The following is a 17,284-nucleotide window of genomic DNA, read 5'->3' on the forward strand; positions in this document are numbered from 1 at the left end:
AATGCCCAGTCGTATCCAGGCCGTTATTACGGCCAGAGGTGGTTGTTCTGGGAACTGATTTCTCAGGATCTATGCACCCAAATTGCGTGAAAATGTAATCACATGTCAGTTCTAGTATAATATATTTGTCCCATGAATACCCGTTTCCATCTGCATTTCTTTTTGGTGTAGCAATTGTAATGGCCAATAGTGTAATTCTCAAAACACTGCATTTACGGGCTGTGGAGCGTGGAGCCTCTCATATATCCTCAGACATAATTAATGACCATTCTCTTCAGCGCACTGGCTCCCGTTGTAGAAGGTGCGGGGATGGCAACCGGCAGGCAGTGGGTTAGCGCTGATGGAGCAGGAGGCCCAGCAATGAGCAACGTGTTGCTGAACTGCAACGCCGCTTTATTAACAATGTTTACAATGGGTAATCGTGGATTCCACTGATCTGGGTGCTATTTGTGCAATGTGAAAATGTCCAAAGTGTTGGCTCCCACCACACGAGACGGCGGCGAGGAAAACCGTGGGTGCGTCACGCTGCAAGCCCACGAAGTGCAGCAGACCTGTGTTGTAGCCCCAAAAACGGCAGGGCAGGCCGGAAATCCTTTGGTTGGTGGCGGGGTGGATTGCAGCTCCATGAGCACGTACTCAAGGGACGAGCATGGTTCGAGGCCCAGTGGGAGCAGAGGCAGCTGCATCATCCGTATGGGGAGGAGTGCGAATGACCAACCTTACATCACTTTCCACGGCGGATGACGAATGGTGAATGCTGGCAGGATAGTGCTTGAATGTGATGCCACCTGCTGATTGCACAATAGTGGCGTTATTATTGTGTCAGAATGAGGCCTGCCGTTGTGTGCCACACTAACAGGGTATAGACCTTTACAGAAATGTAGTTGTCAGAAGCAAGGGAATTTGATCCACTTTTATGACTGAAGTACATCAGTTGCTTTAAGGGGACCACACCGTGGTTCATGTCGAAAAAAATCGATTTTCGGTTTTCATCATATTTCGATAGATTAAGATTTTATTTAAGTACTCTGAAAAGGATTTTGCTGAAATTTTTTTTTTCGAGCATTTAAAGAGCATTTTCCTACCACGCGTGTTTATGTGCCACGCCCACTTTTCTGTCACCCACTGTTAGCAAAATACAATGTGTAGGCCATGTTCAAAAACGTTTGGGAACAAGGCTGAGAAAACGGTTGATATGAGAGGGAAAAAATATGAAGATTGAAAATTGTTGACCAGACAGGGTCGGTTAATTAAACTGAAATAGAAAACTTGCAGGTATACTATGGGCTGACAATTAGGAGAAATAAAGAAATTCTGGAGGCAATGTTTGGGCCATATTCTTCCATAAGTCCTCTACTGCTGAAAAGCCATGTCATGGATTGTGTTCATCAGAAGAAAATTCGTGGTGCAAATTTAATAGGTCTCAGGCAACTGGAGAATCTTATTCTCACTAGCGTTATCTTCCTGCTGCTGTTATTACCGCAATTAAAACTGTTTTCAGAGACTTGGCTCATCCTCACCATCTACGGAAATGTCCGCATGGGCAGATATAGAACCAAAATGAATGTTTCAACAGCATAATTTGGAACCGCCTTCCTAAAGCTGTATTTGTAGGCATGCATACAACGAAACTAGGAGTTCATGATGATGTTATTACATTCAATTGTGGTAATATTGGAAAGTGTTGGGTACTGAAGAAGCTGGGAATTAATCCTGGTGAAAATATGGTCACTAGGCTGCAACATTGCGATAAAATGAGGATAGCTGATGCAGACAGGTCTGCATCTAATATGGCCAAGAAAGCAAGACAAACATCCAGGAAGGTGAAAAAGAAGCTGGAAGACCTGCTAGAAGCCAAAGGAGATCCATCATATGCAACAGGACACTTTTAATTAACTGTAAGCAACAAATTTCAAAAGTTTTTTCTTTAAAGTCTATTTCCAGCAAACTAAAATTTTCAGTACATACGCCCCATTATATCAGAAACTATCATAGATAAATGAATGAAAATTTCAGAGACACTGCATAGCATAAAACGTCACCTCTGGTACTACATTCATTAATATTCCCCCATTAGGAAGTTCACAAAAGATATTTGCTGCAGAAAAAACTTAATATTTTCGTTAATAAATTTGAAAAAGTATTTCTTAAAATCTATTATATGGATAAAGTAGATTTTAGTACAGTTGATTCTATTAGCATCATGTAACACACAGTAAAAATATTAAGGTCCTGCACCAAATAGTTTTTTTCCAGAAATGGGTCAAATAATTGTCTAAATTAACATGTGTTAGACACGCAGGGTGTGGTCCCCTTAAAAGGTTTTTCTAAAAGTTGTGTCGAAATTAAGATTCGCTGTGTTCTCATATTAGGATTTGTAGGGTTATTTTATAGAAGCCACCCAGCAGAAAACGTCTTACACTTTTTTTTTACTTACACTTTTCTTTCAATATCTCTTCACAGTTCCTCAGTATAGTCTTCCCACTTCTCTACGACAGAATTCCAACTCCTTGGAAGCTCTATTACTCCATCCAGGACACCACTTCTGTTTATCTATCGAATGGCTCGGGAATCGGTGGTAGAAAGCTCTTCCAGAGAAAGGTTTTTTTCAATTTCACGAGAAAGTCGAAGCCTGGAGACTGGTAGAACCAGACATGAAGAGGAACAAATAGCATTAAGAGTAAATGATAAATTGGTGCCAGATGTGTATAGTGTTGCAGAACTTTTTATTAAACATTTTATAACTGTTACTGAAACGATGGGGTTGTCAGGTTCGGTAGATGCTGTTATGGAATACCTCAGACCAGAAATTTCAAGCAACGTCCATAATATGAATTTGACCCTCACTACCCCAACAGAAATAATGTCCAACATAAAATCTTTAAAATCAAAAACATCTAGTGGGTATGATGAAATATCAACAAAGTTAATTAAAGAATGTGATTCTGAGCTAAGTAACATATTAAGCTATCTGTGTAACCAGTCATTTATCAGTGGAATATTTCCAGAATGGCTGAAATATGCTGAAGTTAAGCCACTGTTTAAGAAGGGAGATAAAGAAATAGCATAAAATTTCCGTCGAATTTCACTGTTGCCAGCATTCTCAAAAATTTTCGAAAAAGTATTGTACAGTCAGCTTTATAAGCATCTTATCTCAAATAACATACTGTCAAAGTCACAGTTTGGATTCCTAAAAGGTTCTGATATTGAGAACGCTATCTACACTTACAGTGAAAATGTGCTTAATTCATTAGACAAAAAATTGCAGGCAACTGGTATATTTTGTGATCTGCCAAAGGCATTTGACTGTGTAAATCACAATATCCTTTTAAGTAAATTAAAGTATTATAGTGTAACTGGAAATGCTGCAAAATGGTTCAAATCTTATATCTCTGGCAGGAAACAAAGGGTGTTATTAGGAAAGAGACATGTATCAAGCTATCAGGCATCATCCAACTGGGAGCTAATTACATGTGGGGGTCCCACAAGGTTCCATTTTGGGGCCCTTACTTTTTCTTGTGCATAGCAACGACCTTTCATCAGTAACATTACCAGATGCCAAGTTTGTTTTGTTTGCCGATGATACAAACATTGCAATTAATAGCAAATCGAGCATAGTCTTAGAAAGATCAGCCAATAAAATGTTTGTAGACATTAATCACTTGTTCCTAGCCAATTCTTTGTCACTAAACTTTGAAAAAACACACTACATGCAGTTCAGAACTTGTAAGGGGTGTCCCACGAGTATATGTCTAATATATGATGACAAGAAAATAGAAGAAGTGGACAGTGTTAAATTCTTGGGATTACAGCTTGATAATAAATTCAACTGGGAGGAGCACACCACAGAACTGCTGAAGCGTCTTAACAAATCTCTGTTTGCAATGCGAATTTTGTCAGATATAGGGGATATAAAAATGAAAAAGCTGGCATACTATGCTTACTTTCATTCCATAATGTCATATGGGATTATGTTTTGGGGTAATTCATCAAGCCAAGCTAAAGTTTTCTGGGCACAAAAACGTGCAGTAAGAGTTATATGTGGTGTGAACTCAAGAATATCCTGCAGAAGCCTGTTTAGGGAACTAGGGATACTAACTACTGCTTCCCAATATATTTATTCCTTAATGAAATTTGTCATTAAAAATATATCACTTTTTCAAACCAACAGCTCAATTCATGGAATCAATGCTAGAAATAAGAATAATCTTCACAAGGATTTAAAGTCACTTAGTCTTGTACAAAAAGGTGCGCATTATTCAGGAACTCACATTTTCAATAACTTGCCAGCAGCCATAAAAAGCTTAACAACCAATGAAATTCAGTTTAAGAGAAGCCTAAAGGATTTATTAGTGGCCAACTCCTTCTACTCCATTGATGAATTTCTCAGTAAAACCAACTGATTTGTATATATATATATATATATATATATATATATATATATATACACTATAACTTCTGCGCAATTTCAGTGCAGTAATGTGTTCATTGTAAATGCGTGTGTGTGTGTACGCATGCGTGTGTGTGTGTGTGTGTGTGTGTGTGTGTGTGTAAGTACATCTAACTTCTGCACCATTTCAGTGCAGTAATGTGTTCATTGTAAATAAGTATTACAGTAGTTGTATTACATGTTTATTACCTTATAAATAAGTAAAAACTTATTTATTTTAAATTCAGTGCATTAGTATTTGTAAAATTACTTTCATATAGTGTTCATTAAAAAATGACGATCATTCCACTTGGGACCTGGGGAAAGGTACATTAGCTTATTTGTTTTAGTTGTAAATATTTGTCGTGTATTGTTGTTTTTCTGACATCCTGGAGGACCTCCTCACTACGGATCAGTTGGAATGAAAGTAAATCTAATCTAATCTAATCTCATGTCCGGGCTCTGGAGGGGACGCGGCAACACTTCCCATCCGTATTCGCGCAATACTTGGGCTATAACATTGCAATATGCGGGCGATCGTTGTCGTGGAAAATGCGTGGCCGAGCATCGAGCAACTGAGGTCGAGTTTTGCGCATTTTTCTGCGCAGGTTTTGCATGAAGTTACGATAATACACTGCTGTGACTCTTGTTGGTTGGTTGATTTTTGGGGGAGGAGACCAAACAGCGAGGTCATCGGTCTCATCGGATTAGGGGCGGATGGGGAAGGAAGTAGGCCGTGTCCTTTGAAAGGAACCATCCTGGCATTTGCCTGGAGCGATTTAGGGAAATCACGGAAAACCTAAATCAGGATGGCCGGACGCGGGATTGAACCGGCGTCCTCCCGAATGCGAGCCCAGTATGCTAACCACTGCGCCACCTCGCTCGGTGTGACTCTTGTTCCAGATGGGACTATCTGTCATGATTATTCCTTGGTGACCATAATCGAAAACAATCATTTACTTGATCTTTTAATTGAGCGCGTCGAAATTTCTTTTGGACGTGGAAAATCCGAAGCTCTCCACTCACTGGACTGTGATTTCAACTTCCGCTCGAAGTATCTCATCTAAATTTCACAAATAGCGACAATTCGACTCAAAAATCCTTGACCTCCACAGTCGAATCGTCGCTTCAGCAAGGTCGCAATAACTAGGGAATTTGCTTCTCTTAAACAGTCAAACAGTGGGGGACGCATCTTGCGAAATTTTTTCTCTTTTTCAAATCGCCTGCCAGATTAGTGAATATTGATGTCGGGGGAATACCTGTGGCTTCAGAGAGTTCCTCCCAAGTTGCGATGCAATCTTCCTCAAGAGCATCTGCCACAAGTTTCACACTTCGTTCATCTGTTGAAGTTTTTGGTCTTCCGGGTCTCGGATTGTCATCTATGCTCTTACGACCTCCTCGAAAACGAATAACTCAACGTGTAACAGTACTACGGTCCACTGTAAACTCAACACAAACTTCACTTAACGCACTGTGGATTTCTGTTAGGTTTTTTTCCGCGTAAAGTTTCGATCTTGACGTACGACCTCTGGTCTTCAACATTCACAGTAACTGAGACCCCTGCAGGAGCCATTTCTACCTCTCGACATGTAATTTTCATTGTTGTTGCATCAATCTATAGACAGTAACACCGACTCTAGCATTATTTATGAAATATCCCTCGTATCAGGGTGAATAAGGTAGTTCTGAATTCCAGTACACGTTTGTAACGAAGTCAGTATAAATAACTATACGTAAACGTGAAAATTTTGTGCAGTGGCCCAAACTGTCTGTTACGTTACATCAGATGATGATACTCCTTGGCAGAGCGTAGGGGAAGTATGCGGGAGACCCGCACCGCCGTACTAGGCAAGGTCCTAGTGGAGGTGGTTTGCCATTGGCTTCCTACGCCCGTTATGGGGATGAATGAAGATGGTGAAGACTACAACAACACCCAGTCATCTCGAGGCAGGTGAAGATCCCTGATCCCGCTGGCGGCCGGAGTGACCGAGCGGTTCTAGGCGCTACAGTCTGGAACCGGGCGACCGCTACGGTCGCAGGTTCGAATCCTGTCTCGTGCATGGATGTGTGTGATGTCCTTAGGTAAGTTAGGTTTAAGTAGTTCTAAGTTCTAAGGGACCGATGACATTAGAAGTTAAGTCCCATACTGCCCAGGGCCATTTGAACCATTTGAACCGGACCCCGCCTGGAATAGAACCTGTGACCCCGTGCTCTGGAAGCCAGAACACTGCCGTGAGACCACGAGCTTCGAACCCACTTTTATTACATGGAATTTAGGTCATGACTTAAAAGCAGTTTCTATCTGTTGTAGTCGATATCAGACAGAAGGACTGGTATGGTTGGTTGGTTGGTTGGTTTGGGGGAAGAGACCAAACAGCAAGGTCATAGGTCTCATCGAGTTAGGGAAGGGCGGAGAAGGAACTCGGCCGTGCCCTTTCAAAGGAACCATCCCGGCATTTGCCTGGAGTGATTTAGGGAAATAACGGAAAACCTAAATCAGGATGGCCGGAAGCGGGATTGAACCGTCGTCCTCCCGAATGCGAGTCCAGTGTGCTAGCCACTGCGTCACCTCGCTCGGTCAAGGACTGGTATGGATGCATGAAAATGGTGACCAGCTGAATAAAGTTACACAACAAACTTCCTTTGCAATCCTCCCACAAAACTCATTCAAGCACTTGGCAGCAGTACTGCTTTTCCTCCCACACTTATACGAGTTTCAATAGGAGCTGTTTATTTGTCATGATTGTGCATTTATCCCATAATGAACATAACCATACACATCAACGCATATCTTACATTTCACTCCCTTAATTTAACGATCTTTAAATTTTGTAAGCATTTCTCCAGATTCTAAAATGTCATTTGACCCATTCCGAGGGTGAAACATAAAAAGGAAAAAAGTCTCAACTCCCTCTTGTAATCGATGGTAAGAGTGTCATTACATATTCTTCCCAATTCCCACATTTCGGATTATTTTTGTAATTCTTGTTCTGCAGTGTTGTTTCTGACCTTCGCTTGAGCTCATATTAGACCGCAGATATCTGTGGTAGCATTTCCTCTCTAGCGTACTGCGCTAATTTCAACTGATTACTAGTGAATAATAAGTATTATATTTCAGGTTCCTTAATAGATTTTAATGGGCAATACAGCATTCAAATTCATTCCCACAGTGACATCAAATATCTTCATTAGCTACTGGCAGAGGTAAAGTGTTGTCTGGTCAGTTAGTTGGCTGGAGGTGGGGCGTGACCAAACGACAACGTCATTGGTTCCATGATCTACGGTGACAGAAACGATCAGAAGAACAACACAGACAACACAGTCCAGGCAACAGTAAAGGAAAATGGGCAAATAAAGAGGCGGAAGGAATATTAGGCCACAGGAAGAGTAAATAACAGGGAGGGAGGTGGTAAGTGGCGAGAGCAAGTGGCGCCCCCAGGGATGCTACGTGCTATGTTGCGCTAGCAACGCGCCGAACCATCCTGGTCGCCACACCATACCATGATCGTGACACAATGAGGACAACACCAAGGGAAGGAGACATCAAAAATGAATAAACAAAATGGCAGAAACTACCAGACAAAACATTGGCAAAAATGGGGGGGAAAACCTGGCCATGTGGAGGCAAGACCAGAGGCCTCCCAAACTAATGCCAACGCTAACTGAGGGATTCCCTTCTGGAAGGAAAATCAGGTACCTAGGTCGACAAACTACTTTCACTAAGAAAACGAAGGATGGACATAACTATACGAGAGTTGATCACTATTACCTGGGACAAGGCTAGTGGAAGTGTGTATTTAGTGTAAAGGGTCAAAAGCCATGGGGAATTCAAGCAAACTACTGATCATCATGGCAATACCTACCCTACGAAGCGGCCAGGCTGGTCATTACGGAGTAAAAAACCATGCCACTGTGAGAAGCAGAAGGAAAAATGCCACATGGTGGAATCCCGTGATTGCACAAAGTTTATTAGGCATATATGTGTCTACAAAGAGTCAGCCCATGACTGAGCTAACAGGAATTTCATATGAAGCCGCAAATCTGCCCCAGAGTGATCATAGAGAATGGGGTAGGTGTGTGTCTACCAGCACATGATCAACAAGCTTACTATCAAGAATACTCACATGGCCTGGAACCTAAAGGAAATTAACTGAACATACAGCACATGCAGCAGTTCAAGGTAAGTGAGAAGATTGTGTGTGGCAGACACCAAGAGATCGCGAGAAAAACACTGGGCGAGAGCCTGGAGGACACTCATCGAGTCGTACACAACAAAACTTGGATGAGATATAACCGTTTAGTAAGATAGACCGCCCAAAAGATGACCATCACTTCTGCAGGCACACATCTAACACGAGGCAGGCAAGAAATAATGTTTAGTACCAACAGAAGAAGTGAAGGGATATCCTACGTGATCGGCGGATTTAGAGCCATCGGTGTAAACGTCAATAGCATCCGAAAACTTCCACAAGAGCTGGTGGAACAAACAATGGAAAACCACTGGAGCAAAGGAGGGTTCCAGACCCCAGAAGAGATCCATCCAAATCCAGGGTTTTGGAATTAACAAATTGGGGTGTTATGAAGTGAACGTGGGAAACAGGGCAAAGAGGGAAGATGAAAATCACAGCAGAGCGAAGCAAAGCAGTATACAACCACAAAACCCACATGTGTCCGAATAGTGGGTGGGTGACATTCCGAAGCCATGAAAAGAGTAGAACAAGAGGGGTAAGCAAGGAAAGAGCGAAGAGCAGTGGCAAAGGAAACCAGAAGTTGGGACCACCAAACCAAAGACAACCATAGTCCAAGTAGGACAGAATTAAGGCAGATAAATGTGGAGAAGAGTCAACTATGCACTCCAAAGAGGTGTGCGAAGGAAGTGAAGTACACTTAGTTTACAGAAACAGCCAATCTTCAGAAGGCAGATATAGGACAACCACCTAAACTTAATGTCGTAGAGAAGACCCAGGAAACGGAACTGGGTGCCATGGTCAGCCATGGTGTGTCGAGGGAGAGGTGCAGATCAATATGGATTATAGTGCCGTGACAGAAATGTATCACCCACGTTTTAAGGGAGGGGAACTGAAAGCTATGTGAGGGCGTCGACACATAAGCATGCCAGATGGTGCCCTGCAAAGGCAACTGAGTGAGAACTAGCCCAAATACAGAAATCATCCACATACAGAGCAGGGGTGATCAACAGTCTGATGGAGACCTTGAGTCCATTAACAGCGATGAGAAAAAGAAGTCTCTTATTATGGAGGTCTGTGGAATGCCATTCTCCTAGGTCTGTGGAGAAGGTAGAAAAATAACAATACAAATTTGGAATGATAGATGGGACAGGAATTGACGAATAAAAATTGGGAGTCGCCCTGAATACCCAACTCAGGGACTGCAACCAGGATGTGATGGTGACGAGCCATCAATCAGGCCTTACAAACTTTGAAGAAATTAGCAACGAGATGACAGCACTGAGGAACGGCCTGCCAAACTGAAGTTTCCAATTGAAGCAGACGATTGATCAGAGACTGTGTCTCCTGAAAGCCACATTATAAGAAGACAAAAGGACCCATTATTTGATGACCCCACAGAGTCGATGAGGTACCAACTCTCCAAATAAGTTACATGAGGTGTTAATCATATTGATGGGCCCATAAGTATCGAGGGACCACTATCCCTTACCAGAATTGAGAACAGGAAACACAATACCGTCGCTCCATTTACAGGGGAGAACGCTTTGCAGCCAAATGTGGTTGAACACCTGGAGGACATACTGTCACTGTACAAGACAGAGATGTTGAAGCAATTAGTTATAGAATTGGAAATATGTGGTAAGGACTATGGGAAGAAACTGCTGAGGTCATCGGCCCCTAGGCTTATGCACTACTTAGTTTAACTTTAACTTACACTAAGGACAACACAAACACCCATGCCCAAGGAAGGGCTCGAACCTCTGACAGGGGAAGCCGTGCAAACCGTGACAAGACGCCTCAGACTGCACAGCTACCCCTCGAGGTATTTGGTTATGGATGGAATCAGGACAGTGGGCTAAATTGTGGGAAAAGGAGAGGGCCAAAAGAGGTTCCTATTCTGTAAAAGATTCATTGTAGGATTCCACCTGACAAGCAGTAAAGCATTAGTGGGAAGCTTCACCCAACTGTTAAAAGGAGAGGAAGGCAGCTGCATAGGAGGCTAACACTGATGATATCACAAAATGAATCTCAAGGTCTTCCGTGAGAACCAAAGAATGCAACCAAAAAGGGCAGCGCCTGGGATGGAAGACTCTCATTGACACCTTAGAGGGTATGGAGCATAGCCCACACCTGAGACAAAGGAACAGAAGAAACTAGGGAGGAGGTAAAGTGTTTCCTGCACACCCACTTGTTCAGCAGGATTAGGTAAGGGACTTTCCAAAGAGACATTTAAAAGTAATAAGGTAGGTGTAGGATGGTGACACTGACAGTGATCATGGTTCCTAAACCATGGCACAGGCCAGTGGTGAATGGGGCCCATCGAGTGTGGGACACCTACATTGGCGGCACGGATGATAGTATTGGAAGTGTCACTGACGACTTTATCACCACAGATTAACAAAGATGGGATAAACATCTCCTGGGAGGAATATACACACATCAAAAAAAGGTTTGCATCACCCCAGTTCCCAGAACTCCTGAAGATAGACGTTGACTCTGGATATTGTATCACAGACACAGTCCCTTTGACTGTACAGAGATGTCACTAAACGCGCCCAAAGATGTATAAACCATATATAAGGAGCGCCTATTAGAGGAAACGGGTCCAACAGACGATCAGTTCCAGTCATTCAACCAGGAAAGATGTACACGGCTCGTATTGTCTTATTTCAAACATTCCTAGACGGTCAAAACCGCGGTTCGAGTGCGTCCGCATTGCTACTTTGTGCCAGGAAGGGCTCTCAACAAGGGAAGTGACCAGGCGTCTCGAACTGAACCAAAACGATGTTGTTCGGACATGGAGGAGATACAGAGAGAAAGGAACTGTCGATGACATGCCTCGCTCAGGCCGCCCAAGGGCTACTACTGCAGTGGATGACGGATTATTGCTCGGAGCAGCCCTGACAGCAACGTCACCATGTTGAATAATGCTTTGCGTGCAGCCACAGGACGTCGTGTTACGAATCAAACTGTGTGCAATAGGTTGCAACTTCACTCCCGACTCCATGGCGTGGTCCATCTTTGCAACCACAACCCCATGCAGCGAGGTACAGGTGGGCCCAACAATATGCCGAATGGACCACTCAGGGTTGGCATCACATTCTCTTCACCGATGAGTGTTGCATATTTCTTTAACCAGACAATCGTCGGAGACATGTTTGCAGGCAACCTAATCAGACTGAACACCTTAGACCCACTATACAGCGAGTGCAGCAAGGTGGAGGTTCCCTGCTGTTTTGGGGTGTCATTATGTGGGGCCGGCGTACGCTGCTGGTAGTCGTGGAAGGCGCCGTAACTGATCTACGATACGTGAATGTCACCCTCCGACCGATGGTGCAACCATATCGGCAGTGTATTGGCGAGGTATTCGTCTTCATGGACGACAATGCGTGCCCCATAGTGCACATCTTGTGAATAACTTCCTTCAGGATGACGACATCGATCGACTAGAGTGACCAGCATGTTCTCCAGACATGAGCCGATCGCAGATGCCTGGGAAAGATTGAAAAGGGTTGTTTATGGACGACACAACCCACCAACCTTTCTAAGAGATCTACGCCGAATCGCCGATGAGCAGTAAGAAAATTTGGACCAACAGTGTCTTGATGAGCATGTGGAAAGTATGCCACGATGAATACAGGCATTCTTCAATACAAGAGGATGTGCTACTGGGTATTAGGGGTCCAGAGTGTAGAGCAATCTGGATCACCACCTCTGAAGGTCCCGCTGTGTGGTGATAATACATGTGTGGTTTTCACGAGCAATAAAAATGGCAGAAATGATATTTACATTGATTTCAATTCCAATTCTCTGTAACGGTTCCGCAACTCTCGGAACCGAGGTGATGCAAGACTTTTTTGAAGTGTGTAGAAGCCAATCAGCACGATGGAAAACCCAGCTGGGTAACATTGCCACGAGGAGGCGGGAAGGGAACGAAACAATCAATGGGAAGAGGTTGCTACAGTAGAGGCCATCGGGCAGAGATCAGTGCAGTGAAGAGAGAAGGGGACAGAGATGTGAGAGAACGATGGCACAGGAAGTGCCATAAGCAGCTCTGAAATCGAAAGTGGAACCATTATTAAGAAGGCGCAGGTCGTAGCCTGCAAGAAGCCAGTGTATGAGGACACACTGACAAGACAAAAAAGCACAGCCCCAAAGAATTGATGGGAATTAAAATTCGAAAGGAGGAGGAAGGAAAAAGTACTTGCTGAAGGTGTGCGTTAGGTGTAGGTGGCATGTCACGAGGGAGACAGAGGTTTGAAACCAAGACCACAGAGTCCATGTGGACCCAGATAGCAATTGTTTCCAATTCTGTCCCCATAATTGAAACATCAGTAAGGTGCAGCAGCCACCACGTTAGATCCATAATCTCAATCAACAACTGTGTCAGTAGCAAAGAAACTGAATGCAGTGCCAGATTCCCGTCAACATGCTGATAGACAACAAGGCGTAATACCAGTTACGACATTTCGTACATGAATCTGTAATTAAATGTCAAACAGAAGAAAGTAATTTTGCTATATTTAAAACACATGGAACTTCCTTCCAAAACAGAAGCAGTAGTATAGTTGTAAATCTAAAAAATTCAAAGATTGGCAACACAGAAGCAATAGTCTCAATATCTGAAGTATCAGTTTTGTGAGCAGTCACCTTGTTATTTCCTTAATCTCAGTCAACATCCAAGTCAGCAACACAGAAAAAGAATGCAGCGCATGTTTGAAGCCAACCTGCTGACAGATAATAGGGCGAAATATCAATAACGACATTACGTACATGTGTCTGTAATTTAATGTTAAAAACAAGTAAATAATATTGATGCATATAAAACACATGGAATGACTTACCAAAACAGAGGCAATTGTATTCTGTACTTATATTTGGAATATTAATATTGTGTCGCAGTCATCTCGTTATTTCCACAATCACAGTCAACAGCTGAGTCTGTAGCATACAAAGGGAACGCAGCGCCAGATTCCCGTAAACCTGCTGATAGACAACAAGGCGAAACATCACTTACGCCATTTCGTATGTGAATCTGTAATTTTAATGTCACACTGAATAATAAAATATTGAAGTATATAAAACACATGGAGGTACTTACAATATCAGAAGCAATTGTATTCTGTCTCCATATTGTAAATATAAACATTACGCTTCAGCCACCACGTCATTTCAATAATCTGAGGCAAGAGATGAGTCAGTAGCACCGAAACCGAATGCAGCGCTAGATTTCCGTCAACCTCCTGATACACAACAGGACGAAATATCAGTTACGACATTTCGTCCATGACACTGTAATTTAATGTCAAACAACGTAAACTAATATTGCAGTTTATAAAACACGTGGAATTACTTACTAAAAAAGAAGCAATATTATAATGTCCCTTATTGGAAGTATCAATTTTGTGCTACAGTTAACTATTTATTTCAACATTCTCAGTCAACAGTTGCGTCAGTAGCATAGAAAGTGAACGCAGCGACTGATTCCAGTCAACCTGCTGAGAGACAACAAAGCGAAATATCAGTTCCGACATATTGTACACGAATTTGTAATTCAATGACAAATAGCATTAAGTAATGTAAAAGTATATAAAACAGATGGAAGTACTTACTAAAGCCGAAGCAATAGTATTCTGTCCCCATGTTTGAAATATCACCTAGTGCTGAAGTCACCACGTTATTTCATAATCTCAGCCAACAGCTGCATCAGTAGCAAGGAAAGTGAATGCAACCCCAGATTCCCGTCAACGTGCTGACAGACAACAAGACGAAGTATCAGTTATGACATTTTGTGCATGAATCTGTAATTGTAATGTCAAACAGAATTGTTTTTTATATATATAAAACACATGGAAGTACTTATCAAAACCGAAGCAATAGATTTCTTTCTCCATATTTAAAATATCATTTTTGTGCTGCAGTGACCTCGTTATTTCCATAATTTCAATCAACAGCTGAGTCAGTAGCGTAGAAACTGAATGTAGCGCCAGATTTCAGTCAACCTGGTGACAGAAAACAAATCGAAATATCATTTACGACATTTCGCACATGAGTCTGTAATATATTGTCGAACACCTAAATTAACAATGAACAATTTAAGACACATGGAAGTACTATCAAAATTAAAAGAAATGGTATTCTCACAGAAATCCCAAATATAAATTTCATGCTGCAGTCACCTCGTTATTTCCATGATCTCAATGAACACCTGAGTCAGTAGTGCAAAAAGTGAATGTAGCGCCAATTTCTTGTCAACCTGCTCGTAACAACAGGAAATATCTGTTACGAGATGAATCTGTAAATTAATGTCAATCAGTGTAAAGTGATATTAAAGTATATAAAACACATGAAGTACTCACAAAAACAAAATTAACATTATTATGTCCCCATACTTGAAATATCAATTTCCTGCTCCAGTCATCTCGTAATTTCCATAATCTCAGTCAATAGCTGACTCAGTAGCAGACAAAGTGAATGCAGCGCCAGATTTCCGTCAGACCTGCTCATAAACAACAAGATAAAATGTCAGTTACGACGATACGTACGTGAATTATAATTTATTGACAAACAGCTGAAAGTAATGTTGAAGTAGGTAAAACATATGGAAATATTTACCACAACGGAAGGATTCGTCAATAAAACAGAAAGAGGATGCAGCGCCACATTCCCGTCGACCCGCTGATAGAAAACAAGGCGAAATATCTGTTATGACATTTCGCACATGACTCTGCAGTTTAATGTCAAACAGCTGAACGTAATATTGCAGTAAATAAAAAACACAGAAGTACTTACCAAAACAGAAGCAATAGTGCTCTGTTCCTGTATTTGAAATATCATTTCTTTTTTTTTTTTTTTTTTGCTTCATTCAACTTGTTATTTCCATACTCTCAGTCAACAGCTGCTTAGTACCATGAAAATTAATGCAACTCAAGATCTCCATCAACATTCTGATGGACAACAAGATGGAATATTAGTTTCGACATTTCGTACATGAATCTGTAATTTTAATGTCAAACAGAGAAAAGGAATTGAGATTTTTATAAAACATATGAATAACCTTACTAAAGCAGAGTGAAGAGTACACTGTCCCCATATATTTGTGATGCAGTCACCTCGTTATATCCATAATCTCAGACTAGAACTGAGGCAGTAGCACAGAAAGTGAATTCAGCACAAGATCTCCGACGACATTTTGATAGACAACAAGACAGAATATCAGTTAACAACATTTCGTAAATGAAAGTGTAGTTTTAATGACAAAAAGAAAAAAATTAAATGTGATATATAAAAAACATATGAGATTACTTAGCAAAACAGAAGGAATAGCACTCTGTTCCCTTCTTTGAAATATAAATTTTGAGCTGCAGTCAAATCGTTATTTCCATAATCTCAGTCAACAGCTGAGTCAGTAGCACAGGAAGTTAATTCAGCACAAGATCTCCTTCAACATACTGATGGACAACAAGACTAAATATCAGTTACGACGTTCTGTACATGAATCTGTAATTTAATGTCAAACAGCTGAAAGTGATTTTGATATATTGAAAGCACATGGAAATACTCACCTAAACAAAAGCAATAGTACACTAAGCTAATATACGATATTTTGTGCTGCAGTATCCTCGCTATTCCCATAATCTTAGTCAACAGCTGAGTCAGTAGCACAGAAAGTGAATGCAGCTTAAGATCTCCGTCGACTTGCTGACAGAAGAACATACGAAACATCAGTTACGCCACTTCGTACATAAATCTGCAATTTTAATATCAAATCGAAGAAAGTAATCTTATATATCTAAACCACATAGATGTACTCACCAAAACAGAAGCAATAGTACTCTATCCTTACTTGAAATATCAGTTTTTTGGTGCAGTTACATCGTTATTTCAGTAACCTTAGTAAACAGCCGAATCAGTAGTACAGAATGTGAATGCATCGCCACACGTTCTTCAACTTTCTGATAGGCAACATGACGAAATATCAGTTACGACATTTCCTACTTGAATCTATAAACAGCTGAAAGTAATATTGAAGAACATAAGACACATGGAAGTACTTACCAAAACATATGCAATAGGTATCTGTCCCTATACTAGAAATATAAATTTTGTGCTGTAATCACATAGTTGTCTCTATAATCTCAGTCAACAGCTGAGTCAGCAGCGCAGAAAGCGAATAAAGATAAAGAACTCCGTCAAAATGCGGATAGACAACAAAACGGAACATCAGTTACGACATTTCATATATGAATCTGTAATATTAATGTCAGACAGGAATGAGTAATTGTGATACATATAAAACATATGGAGATACTTACCCAAACAGAAAGATAAGTACTCCGTCCACTATTTGAAATATCAGGTTTGTGTTAGTCACCTCGTTACTTCCATTATCAGCTGAGTCACTAGCACAGAATGTGAATGGAGTGCCAGATATCCGTCAACCTGCTGATAGTCAACAAGATGGTATAACAGTTACTACATTTCGTACTGAAACTTCCCCTTAGAAAAATTTAAAAATTACTGTACTGGAAAATCTCTTACGTTATTAGATTTTCAAACAGCTGAGCAAAACTGGACGTACTCAGACAGTTCTCTCTTTACTTATTCTGATCATCACTAAACTGACACGCAATATTTTTTAGAGTAACGCAATCTGACTTTCAAT

At 41.3% G+C, this 17,284-nt stretch overlaps 1 long non-coding RNA gene across 1 annotated transcript; it reads right to left on the reverse strand.

Moving 5' to 3' along the window:
• Positions 1-14,511: 14,511 nt before the first annotated feature.
• Positions 14,512-15,114, reverse strand: LOC124789322. The gene is made up of 3 exons (XR_007016144.1): positions 15,012-15,114; positions 14,799-14,914; positions 14,512-14,621 (listed from the first exon to the last, which is right to left on the reverse strand). It is a non-coding gene; the product is annotated as an uncharacterized LOC124789322 (long non-coding RNA).
• Positions 15,115-17,284: the final 2,170 nt, after the last annotated feature.

The sequence above is a fragment of the Schistocerca piceifrons genome, chromosome 1, assembly GCF_021461385.2.
Source record: "Schistocerca piceifrons isolate TAMUIC-IGC-003096 chromosome 1, iqSchPice1.1, whole genome shotgun sequence".
Lineage (NCBI taxonomy): Eukaryota > Metazoa > Arthropoda > Insecta > Orthoptera > Acrididae > Schistocerca > Schistocerca piceifrons.